At 45.1% G+C, this 12,304-nt stretch overlaps 1 protein-coding gene across 1 annotated transcript in view; it reads left to right on the forward strand.

Moving 5' to 3' along the window:
* Positions 1–12,304, forward strand: part of LOC147450637 (putative serine/threonine-protein kinase SIS8) — a 129,981-nt gene that overhangs the window by 21,240 nt on the left and 96,437 nt on the right. The window lies entirely within an intron of this gene.

Here is a 12,304-nt window from a genome sequence, read left to right on the forward strand (position 1 = left end):
GGCGAGAGTGGTCTACTTATTGATTGCACAATCTGGTACAATGGTGATGCATGAGACTGATGCAAGTCTAGGCTATTGTCGACGACGACGACGGGGATGTCGATGACGACTCAAGGGCTGAAATCTGCGGTCTTCTATCTGCTGAAAATCTGCAAATCTTTGGGCTGTTTTGGGTGGCTGAAAATGACTGTTTTGGCTGCGTTTTTATGGCTGAAAATGGGGGTTCTTCTGCAACCAACTAGGGATGAACTGTCTGCTGCTAAGGCTTGCTGAAAACGCTGAGCATCTGCTGTCGCTAAGGCTGAAAACCAAAAACGCTGGCCTGCTGTCCTAGCGTTAGTAAATTGCTGACCTCCTGCTGCCGATTGGCTGGAAACAGGAAACGCTAGGGCTGCCCTGTATCTACTGATGGAAAACGCTGAGGTTCTGGAGTGTGGCGATATCTGCAAAGCTGAAAACTGAAAACACTGGTCTTGTGGCTGATTCTGTCGCAATAGATCTGCAAAACGCTGAGGTTGCTGGTAGATGCAAAAACGCTAGGGGCTGAAAATGAGGTTTCTGTCATCGGGATTCTGCAAATGCAAAAACGCTAGGCTGATCTGCTGTGAATTATCGCCGTGGCTCTGCAAATGTAAAACGTTGGCTGATCTGCGGTGGTTTGATCCAAAAACGCTAGGTTGTTGCTTGGGAGCAAAAACGCTAGGTCACTTGGGGGGTTCTGCTGAGAAGGTGCCTGTTGAGCATGTGCTCCTGCTGCCTCTTTTGCCATTTAGTGCTAACTTGGGTTTGCTTATATACAAACTTAGCAAAATTGCCCTACCTACTTTTGTTGGGAAGTCTAAAAATCATAAGTGAAAAATACCAAAAATAGGCTGAATGCATTGGAAAATTCCCCTATTTGATTCTAATGGATTCTGATGGGAATTCTGATGATCATGTTGTGTGCAACCAGAGGATATGCATCTACACTCGGTGATTGGGCATGCACGGTCTACGAATAGACTCACAAAAGTGCCAGATCACTGCTAATCTAGACTTGACTGGACTGACCAAACCCTGATCATGCTGTAGCTTGTCCACGGACACATAGGGTTGGATGTGTCACGTGACATCAGAGGATTTGAGCTATACTCTCTCGACACTCTGAATGCAGATCAGGATGGATTCTCACCATTTCTCCACCCCCCATCCTGTCATTGTTTCACATTCACATAGTTCTAGCTTGTAGCAGTAGTATTTTGTTCTAGTTTCTTTTGTACCCAGACATGGTATCAAATTCACTATGTTGTAACAAATTGGTCTCATAGGTCATTATGGCCTTTTGAAGACGTTAATATAACATTTCATTTCATTTCATTTTCATTTAATTTCTCTCTCTCTCTCTCTCTCTCTCTCTCTCTCTCTCTCTCTCTCTGTGTTGTATTCTGTGTACAAACGAGACCTTTGGAGATGCCTGATGGCCTATCATCCAAAGGAAGTACAAAAGCGGGATAACCAAGGGAGGGCTATGTGAACATCAAAATGGCCTATATGATGAATGTAGAATGAACCACTGGGAAGGTGCATAATGCCATGTGATGTGACCATAAGGTCTCAACTAAAAAGAACTAAAGATCTTACCCAGGTATGAAGAAAGGAGTGTCTACACTACTTCGCTGCCTTGGAGAAGCCTGTTGAAGTATCTCATTGACTACAAAGAATATGTAGCACCTCATTCCAAATGGCCGTGAAGGTGGTGGATGTAGGGGAAGACTGTGAGCCCATGTTTAGCAATTCAAACAACTAAACAGAAAGGAAGAGAGAATCTACACGGCACGGAGAGGCGGAGTTCCATTCCCAAACTGCAATATCCCTAAACGATGGCACCCCTTTCGATATTTCTTTAGATTGCTTCACAATGTACAACTCTTTGTAGCTCTGCTATGCATCTCCTGCGGGTAGCATGCCAGAGAGGGAGCCCACATCACGTATTTAAAGGCCCTTGGCTTGTACAAAAGCAGTTACATGAAAAGCAGCAATTCTAAAATCACCTGGTTCAAAAGCAAGCGCCCAGAGGGCTATTTGTACATTGCTACTACGTCATCTGTGAGTTCCACAATTTGGGGAGATCCGTACAACATGTCATGTCTTCACATTGTGAAGTTTTCGTCCGAGTTATGACCGGTTGATATTGTGCTAATTCTTTCTATCTTTTGTGGTGCGTATGTCCTATCAACTACCTCATTTGTGCTAATTTTTTCGATTTCATGCTTCTTTTAGTGCTAGGCTTCATTAGGGCTGAGTTTGCCCTTGATCTCCGTAGTCATGACAGAAACTCAGTACGCTGAACTTTGTGTTGATGTATGCCCATGTGTGCGTGTGTGTGGTGTGTGTTGTGTTGGGGAGCATATGTTAGGACCTAGTTCTACACCCACTATTGGGCACTGACGACGTTAGTGGGGACGTCGTGGTATTTAGTCAATACTATGCATGATGGAGTTGATGGTTATATTGTCTTGTGGGTGACTATCATGGGTCTATACCTTGCACTTTCCTTCAAGGGTGAATCTGGGCTTATCCTGGATTCATCTAGGTATATGTCATGTCATCTTCTTTTACGTACTTAATGTGTGTGTCCTGCTTTGTTTTAAGTTGGGCCCCTCGGTCAAAATTCTGTAAGTTGATTGGGGCTTAGGATTTTTAATCCTAACCCATTCAAAAGATGGGACCACTTGGCAAGAATCTATAAGTTGGTGAGGACTTCTTCTGCTCCTTCTATTAGGGTTTAGGCCCCTCGGCCAAGTTCTGAACGTTGGCTAGGGTTAGGCTCATGGAGTCTGGGTCTATAGTGACTTGACATGTAGAGGGTTGTCCGTACACTGCTACCACGTCATTTGTCAGTTCCTCAATTAGCGGAGGTCCGTACAACATGCCATGTCATGTCTATTATGCAATTAAGAGTGTGAGTGTGTGTCCTGCTTTATTTTAAGTTGGGCTGTCACAATCGGGACACGTGGCTGCCCCTGGTACACACACTTTTGCCTGGCTGGTTGGCTGTTGCAGATTGTCGGAAATGCTGACGTGGCAGACAATGTACGGACTGGCTGATGATGTGGCAGGCCTGTACGACAGTCCCGTAAATTACGCTGGCAGAATTTCCGTGGGCAGCTTTTTGGCTTGCTTTTGTCTATGTAGCGCAGCTTTTGGTCTTGCTTTAATTCCTACGCAAGGAGTAGAGAGAGAAAGCTTTTATTTAAAAAGCTTTTGCTTTATTGCCTAATATGGCTTGAGAGATAAAAAGATTGAACATGCTATAGCTTTTGATTTTCAGCTTTTGGGCTCTGCTTTTAGCATCCCTTTGTAACCTTTAAATACGCGGGTTGGCCTCTCACAACTCAGAGCATCTGGACGCAGAGTCCGAGTGCTGGAAACGCTCTGAGTGCCGGAAACGCTGACGTGGCAGGCGATGTACGGACTGGCTGATGACGTGGCTGGCCTGTACGGCAGTCTCGTAAATTACGCTGGCAGAATTTCCGTGGGCAGCTTTTTGGCTTGCTTTTGTCTATGCAGCGCAGCTTTTGGTCTTGCTTTAGTTCCTACGCAAGAGTTAGAGAGAGAGAAAGCTTTTATTTAAAAAGATTTTGCTTTATTGCCTAGTATGGCTTGAGAGATAAAAAGATTGAACATGCTATAGCTTTTGATTTTCAGCTTTTGGGCTCTGCTTTTAGCATCCCTTTGTAACCTTTAAATACGCGGGTTGGCCTCTCACAACTCAGAGCATCTGGGCGTAGAGTCTTGAGTGTGAGTGCCTGCCCGCACTCTTGTACTTTGAACACAGATTAATACAAAAAGAAATACTGAAAGGGGCGCCAGTCTTTGGGGCCTATATCCGTAGGCACGGAACTCATAGGGCCAGTGTCGAATCAATTGTAAACTGTGAACTGTTTTAAGTAATTATTTGTGGTGTCGTGGTAGATTCTTGACTTGGAGTGTCCAAGTCTGTTACAGTGGTGTCAAAGCACGGCATATTTTTCTTCTACGATAAATTCGATTCTTTTTTTTTTCCGCGACACCTATGGCTTCAGGCAAAGATCAGTCGACTCCCTCTGCATCCAAAGATGCGGGAAGGGATCACAACGAAGATTCAGGCAAGGAGTACGGCCTGCCTCGGCCTACTCCGGCGGAGGGTCCAGAGATAGAGCATCAAGGATTGATCGGTGACGCAACAAAGATGATGCTCAATTTTGCGAAAAATCCAAAAATTTGCAAAATATATGAGCAAGACTTCTTTCGATGAGGTGCACACGCAGTGGCAGAAGACCACAAAACCACCCCCCAAACCCGCTGTCACCTACTCCCAGTAAGTATAGAGAGAAAGAACTAGAAGAGGTGGTTGATGCACGACTTACTTAGCTTTTTGACGCGCAGAACAAAGCTAAAAAGCACGACAAAAAGCAGAAGAAAGGCACTGACTTCCTCGGTTATTTGGGTCGTCGGTCTACTTTTGAAAAGGCAAAGAAACAGAAGAAGCGTGTCCGATTTGAAGGAGTACCCAGTTCTTCTTCTTCTTCTTCTGACAATTCTTCTCGCTCATCTGATTCGAGCGAAGAAGACCGAAAAGGCAAAAAGCGAAGCAAAAAGAATGCTTCGAAAAGGGCAAAGAAGTCTACATCTCGCCCTGTGAGTGACAGTTCTACAGAGGACTCGTCTACAGACAGTTCGGACTCTGATGACAACAACTTTTATGCAAAGAAGAAGAATTTTTATTAAGCCAACCAATATGACTTTTTGGAAGACAAAAGCAAGAAAGTCCGAGAGTTTAAGGAAGGTGGACAGTTAATTAAATTTGACACGTAATCTGGTTATATAGATGCTTCGAAGGCTTTGTCTTTGTACAGTAGTTTGACATTGCTTTTGTGGGAGGGCGTTACTTAGAGCACTCTAAGATTCGGAGAGCTGCCTCTTACTTTAAGGGGAATGCTCGAACTTGGTGGTCCACGCTTCTATTAAACAAGATTGCACCAGTTAAATGACTGAAATTCAAGAGGCTTTTTATTTCTTCTTGGCTGACTCGAGAGTATGAACGCGATATACGAACTGCTTGGAACCATCTTCGGATGACCAAGAAGGATACAGTGGACGCTTATTGCGAGAGATTCTGGAGCTCTTTTCTACCCGCCTCTTCATTTAAGAAGATCTCGTTCAAGGAAGAGATTGAGCGGCTTACCTTGGGTCTACCTACAGAGATCCGAGATCATTGCTTGGAACAAAAGTCAGCTTCCATTCAGGAGTTGATGAGTCATGCGAAACGGGGTTTTGCCATTTACTCAGGCAGTTTGCCCTACCCCACCGATGAGATCATGACGCAAAGAGCCGAACAGACTTCGACAAATGAAAGTAGAAAGAGAAAGAGCAACCCAGAAAAAAAAGATGCATGACCCAAACTCACTCCTCAGGAGAGAGCTCGCTACATTAGGGAAGGGAAGTGCTTTGGATGCGGGGAAACTGGACATATCTCCGTGAAGTGCCCTAAAAAGGCACAGAACGACAAGGACGACGAAAGGCCTGAGAGTTCGAGAGCAACTGAGGAACATGGAAGAAAAGGCAAGATGAAAACAAGACTGGTTCCAGATTGCCTGGGTACCGATCCGAGCACGTTGGACGAGAGTACAGAACTTTGCCGAGTTGGGGCAAAGTGAAAGACCAGGAAGCCCTGATCTTCTTTGATGGAGGAGCCAAGGTCAACTTCATTTCACCGGAATTGGCGGCGTGGCTTGAGATCACTCCCGATCTGATGGGACCACTTGCGGAGGCTGTTCTAGCGGCACCCGGCAGGGACATAGCCATCACACCTGTCATTGGCAAACTTCGGTTGCATTGTCAGGGGTATTTGGGGCATGAGGACTTTTACATAACCCCTTTGGAAGGTTGTGATGTCCTCTTGGGAATTCCCTGGTACCACAAGAACAACGCCGTGGTCGACTATCGAGCGAGGAAAGCGACTTTGGCTACAGAGAAGGGCAGAACCATTGTACTCGATATAAAACTTAAGGGCGAGTCTGTCCCTATTGTATTGGCTTCGGCCATTTCCAAATTAATGAAATTTAGTCTGTTTGTCTACTCGATCTTTTTGAAAGAGTTGAGTGATGAGGATAGGACAAATATGTCTGAACTTGATAAAGAACGCCAAGATTTTCTCCACGCTCATGTTGATTGCTTCTCAGAGGGCCTGCCAGGCGAGTTACCACCCGCTTGTCCTGAAGATCATACCATTGAAACGATACTTGGAAGCACGCCACCGAACTAGCCACCTTATCGTGTGAGCCGAGCCCAGAACGAAGAGATTATGAACCAAGTGAAAGACCTCTTAGAAAAGGGTCTTGTCCAGCCTAGTACTTCACCGTATTGCTCTCCAGTGTTGTTGGTTTTGAAGAAAGATAGACCTTGGAGAATGTGCATCGATTATAGAGCTCTCAACAAAATCACCATCAAGAACAGAGTTTCGATTCCGAGAATCGATGATATACTTGACCGACTTCAGGGATCCTCGTGCTTTAGCAGGATCGACTTGAAAAGTGGATATCATCAGATCCGAATCGCGCCGGGAGACGTCTACAAGACAGCCTTTCGGACGACTTTTGGGTTATTCGAGTTTTTGGTGATGTCTTTTGGCTTAACCAATGCTCCTACGACATTTAACCGGATGATGGACATGATTTTTTCGAGCATACAGGCTATTTGTTGGCACTTTCTTTGATGATGTCATTGTTTTCTCCAAGGATGAGGCAGAACATAGAGATCATCTGCTTCAAGTCTTTCAGGCCTTACGGGATCACAAGTTAGTGATTAATGCGAAGAAAAGTGAATTTTTCCTACCAAAGATACACTTTTTGGGACACATTGTGTCAGTAGCAGGAGTGCAGATGGATCTGACCAAGGTAGAGACTATCCGTGATTGGCCCGATTTGAAGAATGTCCATCAAGTTAGAAGCTTCTCGGGATTGTGTTCGTACTACAGGCGGTTCATTAGAAAGTTTGCAGAGGTTGCTTCCCCTTTGCATATCTTGACATAGAAAGGAGTCCCTTTCTCATGAGTCCCTTTCTCATGGGGACCCACAGAGGTGACTGTCTTTCAGACATTGAAAGAGAAATTGACCACAGGACCATTTTTGACTTTGCCGGACTTGCAGAAGTCATTTGAAGTATATTGTGATGCTTGTGGTCGTAGAGGGTGCGGTCTTAATGCTTTTGAGAGCCGATTGTTCTCAAGGCCGGAATTGATAGCACAGATTTATGAGAAAGAGCTTTTGGCGGTTATCCATGCTCTTACTCAGTGGCGGCACTACCTACTCGGACGAGTTTGTGCGCAGTTGCTTAGTATTCCAGAAGGTCAAGTTTGACAGGCATAAAGCACAGGGATTGCTATAGCCAATACCCACCCGCCCATGGGAAAGTATTGTCACGTGACACATCCAACCCTGTGTGTCCGTGGACAAGCTACAACGTGACCAGGGTTCAATCAGTCAAGTCAATCTAGAATAGGAAGTGATCTGGCACTTTTGTGAGTCTGTTTGCAGACCGTGCATGGCCAATCACTTAGATTAGATGCATATCCTCCGGTTGCGCACAGCATGATCATCAGCGTTTCCATCAGAATCCATCAGGGGAATTTGCAGCAAATTTCAGCCACTCATAGTGTTTTTGGACAGCAGTGCAAACGGCGATTTTTAGCAGCATACAAGAGGTCAGCAGATAGCGTTTTTTGAAGCAACAACATTCAGCCGAACCAGCGTTTTGTATCAGCAAATCAGCAGATAGAAGATCAGTAAATCAGCGATTCGAAGCACTCAGTTTTCAGCCATAGTCTCGTCCTCGTCGTCCACACCGTCGGCCTCGACATAGCCATTAGACTTGCATCAGCATCATTGTATCAGATTGTGCAATCATAAGTAGACTACTCTCGCCATCGAGAGTGGGGCCCTTGGAGGAGGGTTTGACAACATCTCCGGTGTCGTATTCTCTTCTCTCTCTATCTCTCAGTCTCAACACCTTCACTCACAATGTCCATTCACTTTGTTTGTGTCCATTGCACTCTCTCATTAAAGAAAGGAAGGCTCTCCCTTCCCTAAGTAAAAGGAACCTTGAGCACATTTCGGAGCACTCATCTCGAGCAAAGTTCAACATTCACTTCCGCTGCACCTTACAAGGATTGCAATGGATTTCATTTTTGATCTCTCGAGAACACAGAGTGGTCATGATGGTATTTGGATTGTTATTGACAGATTTAACAAGCAGGCTCATTTCATTCCAGTGAAGAAAACGGTCAAGCCGGATCACTTAGCGAGACTGTTTGTGGCCTAGATTTTCAGATTACATGGCATGCCCAAGACTATTGTCTCCGACAAGGACCCCAGATTTACGAGTTTGTTTTGGAAGGCATTTTGGGGGAACATTGGCACGCGGTTGCAATTCTCGTCATCTTTCCACCCGCAGACTGACGAGCAATCTGAGATTGCCAATTTAGTGATTTTAGATTTATTGAAGTCTTATATCTCGGATTAGAAGACTCAATGGGAAAAGTATCTACCTTTGGTGGAATTTCCCTACAATAACACGATACACTCTTCGACGTGGAAGGTGCCATTTGAGATTATTAAAGGTGCTGCGAAGGTTCCATCCTTCCTAAGCACGAAAGGTAAGATTTTTGAAGCCGATGAGTACACGCGCGACTTGGACACGGCTTTTGCCAAGGTCAGCGAGGCTTTGCAAAAATCTCAAGAAAGACAGAAAAAGGCAGCGGATCGCCATCGCGGCGATTTGAAATTGAAGGAGGATGATTGGGTGCTTTTACGTTTTGAGAAGGCACGCCTGAGAAAGGGAAAGGAGAGGTTTTTTCCAAAGCTTAGTATGCGCTAGTACGGACCTTTCCAGATCTCCGAAAAGATCAATGATGTCTCCTTCCGAATTGAAACTGCCTGACACTTGGAGGATTCACAATGCATTTCATGTGAGTCTCTTGAAACCTTTTAAAGGTGATGTGCCCGAAGATGGGGAGCCTGATGAGCAACCCGAAGTGGAAGAAAATGAGATCCTTGTTCCTGAACAGATTTTGGCACATAAGGACACAAAGAATAAGGGTAAAGTAAGAAACCGGTTCTTGGTTAAATTCAAGAACTATCCTACATTGGATGCAAAGTGGATGGAGGAGGAGGACCTAGCAGATACTCCTCAGATTGTGAACCTTTACCTTGAAGCTTTTGGTTTAGCATAGTCTACTCCAAATGGAACCCCGAATTCAGATTGGCCTGAGATCTGGTGCAGTGGGTTGCATTAGAGGGGAGTTATTCCGCTCCTTTGTCAACAGATGCCTTGATTTGTAGAATACTAGTCACTGATGTCTCTTTGAGCTTTAGGGATACTGAGAGCTGACAGTATTCTGCTGTATGACTTTATGAAATGTAATTCCGGAATATGAAACTGATTTGTTCTTGACTTGTTTTTAAGTGCAGGAAGTGATAGACGAAATGACTGTAGCATTTTGGTCTGAATGATCTCGTATAGACATGGTTGCAATAGGGGTTAGTCAATCATCTATGAGGTCCTGAGTGGATCTAGATGCGATTGCTAACTGCATTGCCGACAAATCATGGTCTAAGATCCGAATGAATGTTGAATGTGATTTCTCATGTGATGTCCTGTAATATCGTGTGATGTGACTGTCGATTGGTACATGTGCTAGATGTGTGTTCCTAGTGCATCGATACTAACAGTCAGTGTCTGCTAAGACAGTTTATGGCATCTTGTCTGTTTTGCAGGCAGAATCGAGGGCGATTACAATGCTTTCAAGAGTGGGGGTATGTCACAATCTGGACACGTGGCTGCCCGTGGTACACACACATTTGCCTGCCTGGCTGGCTGCTGTAGATTGCCGGAAACGTTGACGTGGCAGGCGGACGTTGCAGGCGATGTACAGATTGACTGATGACGCGGCAGGCCTGTACGGCAGTCCCGTAAATTACGTTGGCAGAATTTCTGTGGGTAGCTTTTTGGCTTGCTTTTGTCTACGCAGCGCAGCTTTTGGTCTTGCTTTAATTCCTACGCAAGGAGTTAGAGAGATAGAAAGCTTTTATTTAAAAAGCTTTTGCTTTATTGCCTAGTATGGCTTGAGAAATAAAAAGATTGAACATGCTATAGCTTTTGATTTTCAGCTTTTGGGCTCTGCTTTTAGCATCCCTTTGTAATCTTTAAATACGCGGGTTGGCCTCTCACAACTCAGAGTATTAGGAGGCAGAGTCTTGAGTGTGAGCGCTTGCCCGCACTCTTGTACTTTGAACACAGATTAATACAAAAAGAAATACCGAAAGGGACGCCAGTCTTTGGGGCCAATATCTCTAGGCATGGAACTCCCCCGGGAATCAATTGTGAACTGTAAATTGTTTGAAGTGATTATTTGTGGTGTCTTGGTAGATTCTTGACTTGGAGTGTCCAAGTCTGTTACATGGGCCCCTCGGCCAGAGTTCCGTAAGTTGGTTGGGAATCCTATTTCATTTTAGTAATGGGGCCATGCGGAAGTTGGTTCTGGGTCTTTAGTGGCTTGACACGTCAACAGTTTTTGATAGCCCAGAACATGAGCGCAGCAGGCCTTCCACATGGTCCAAAGAGTGATGCTACAAATCGTAATGAATATTGTATTCCCTTGGTCAACCACTGATCTGCATTTGGAATCATTTGTAGAATCCTAGTCTATATCCTAAGGAAGCAAGGATAAAGACTCAATCTATTGGCAAAAGGTGTGTGACTCGGGAATTGCAAAGGCCATGCAACTGCCCTTCACGTCACAAACCCATCATGTACGCCCACTTTAATCAACAAACAACAAATTGCCCTCCACACTGGTTGAGCATATGGACAAACCCAAAAACAGTGCCTCAAGGACTCGCCCTGTAAAGTACATCGTTGGCACGTCGAATCATGACCAGTGATTGTTACCCAAGTGCCAACAGGCAATCCTGCATGCGCTATCATCCACATGAAACAACATATCCTGCGATTAATCCTGAGGGTCCATATGCATGACCAAAACTGTTGGTGGAAAGTAAGGTAGATGCGAAGGTACTGCGATACCTCCAATTGTGGGGGATGGTGAGGTAGGTGTTGTGTCCGCGGGAGAAGCCTCCTCCCAAGAGAGAGCGTGTACTCGAAAAAGGGAAGAGGGGCCCTGTCTCCCTTCAAAGACGGCCATTGCCACTCGCCAGGATCCCAGTTCAACTCAACTAGGGGCTTTATCTGCCAAATCCACAATCTCCAAGTGGTGCCTCAGTAGAGAAAATAGGGTCAACATAAGAGCACCTCTTGAAAGAGCCTACCACTCTAACAAGCTGCCAATCCGCATCCAGTTGCTGATCAAGTGGCACCTCCCCCTGAAACTCCGGCCTGATGTGAAGGCCATGATGGCCAATCGTTGCAATGCTAAACACCAAGAGTCCCCTACTCTGGTCTCCCGAGAGAGGGTCGAAAAAACAGCCACCAACCTTGATGAGAAGGTAAAATAGTCTATCTCCCAATGTAGCTACTAGCCATTCCAGTCACCAAGAATAGTATCATCAATCTCTTATACAGGCAGCAACCCCTCTATGGATCCCGTATGTAACACCAATGACGTGTGCATCAACCAATTGACCAACGACGTAAAGAACCTGCCGGGCCATCATCCCATCTCGCCCAATCAATGTGAGCCCTCTTGCCTAGTTGATGCCCATGCGAGTCTGTCACATATGCATTCTACAAGAAAACCAAGAGACTTGTGCCAGTTGATAAGTGCACCATTGGCCAAGCAAAAGGAAGCAAGAGCATCGCGTAGATTGTGTGTGTGTGTCATAGCGTACAAAGAGTATAGTGTCATCTATATACTCCTGACCCAACAAGTCTGGCCAGCCATCCAAAGGCATAGCTAAACCTCTCAATTGTGGTGTCCTGCAACCCAAGAAGAGTGACATGGCCTCAACAAAAAACAAAAAGATGTATGCTGCCAAGGGACATTCTTATCGTATTGAACAAGAGGGGAGTCCAATGTGGCCTCTAATAGTGATAGCATTGGAAGCAGTACCATATAATGCAGCTACACCCTTAATCCATTGTAAGGGCCACGGGACCCTTTGCATTACATAAACTCGACCTCAGGTCCATATCAAGAGATACGGGGAAAACCTTGAAAGATATACAATGAGATAATAGGAAAAATCCCAAAACAAAACCACAGTATACATCTAGGGATAAAACTACTCTAATCAGGTAGTGAAATGTAGCTATCTGGTTTGTGATAAGC

Source organism: Adiantum capillus-veneris, chromosome 9, assembly GCF_014529385.1.
Source record: "Adiantum capillus-veneris isolate H3 chromosome 9, ASM1452938v2, whole genome shotgun sequence".
NCBI lineage: Eukaryota > Viridiplantae > Streptophyta > Polypodiopsida > Polypodiales > Pteridaceae > Adiantum > Adiantum capillus-veneris.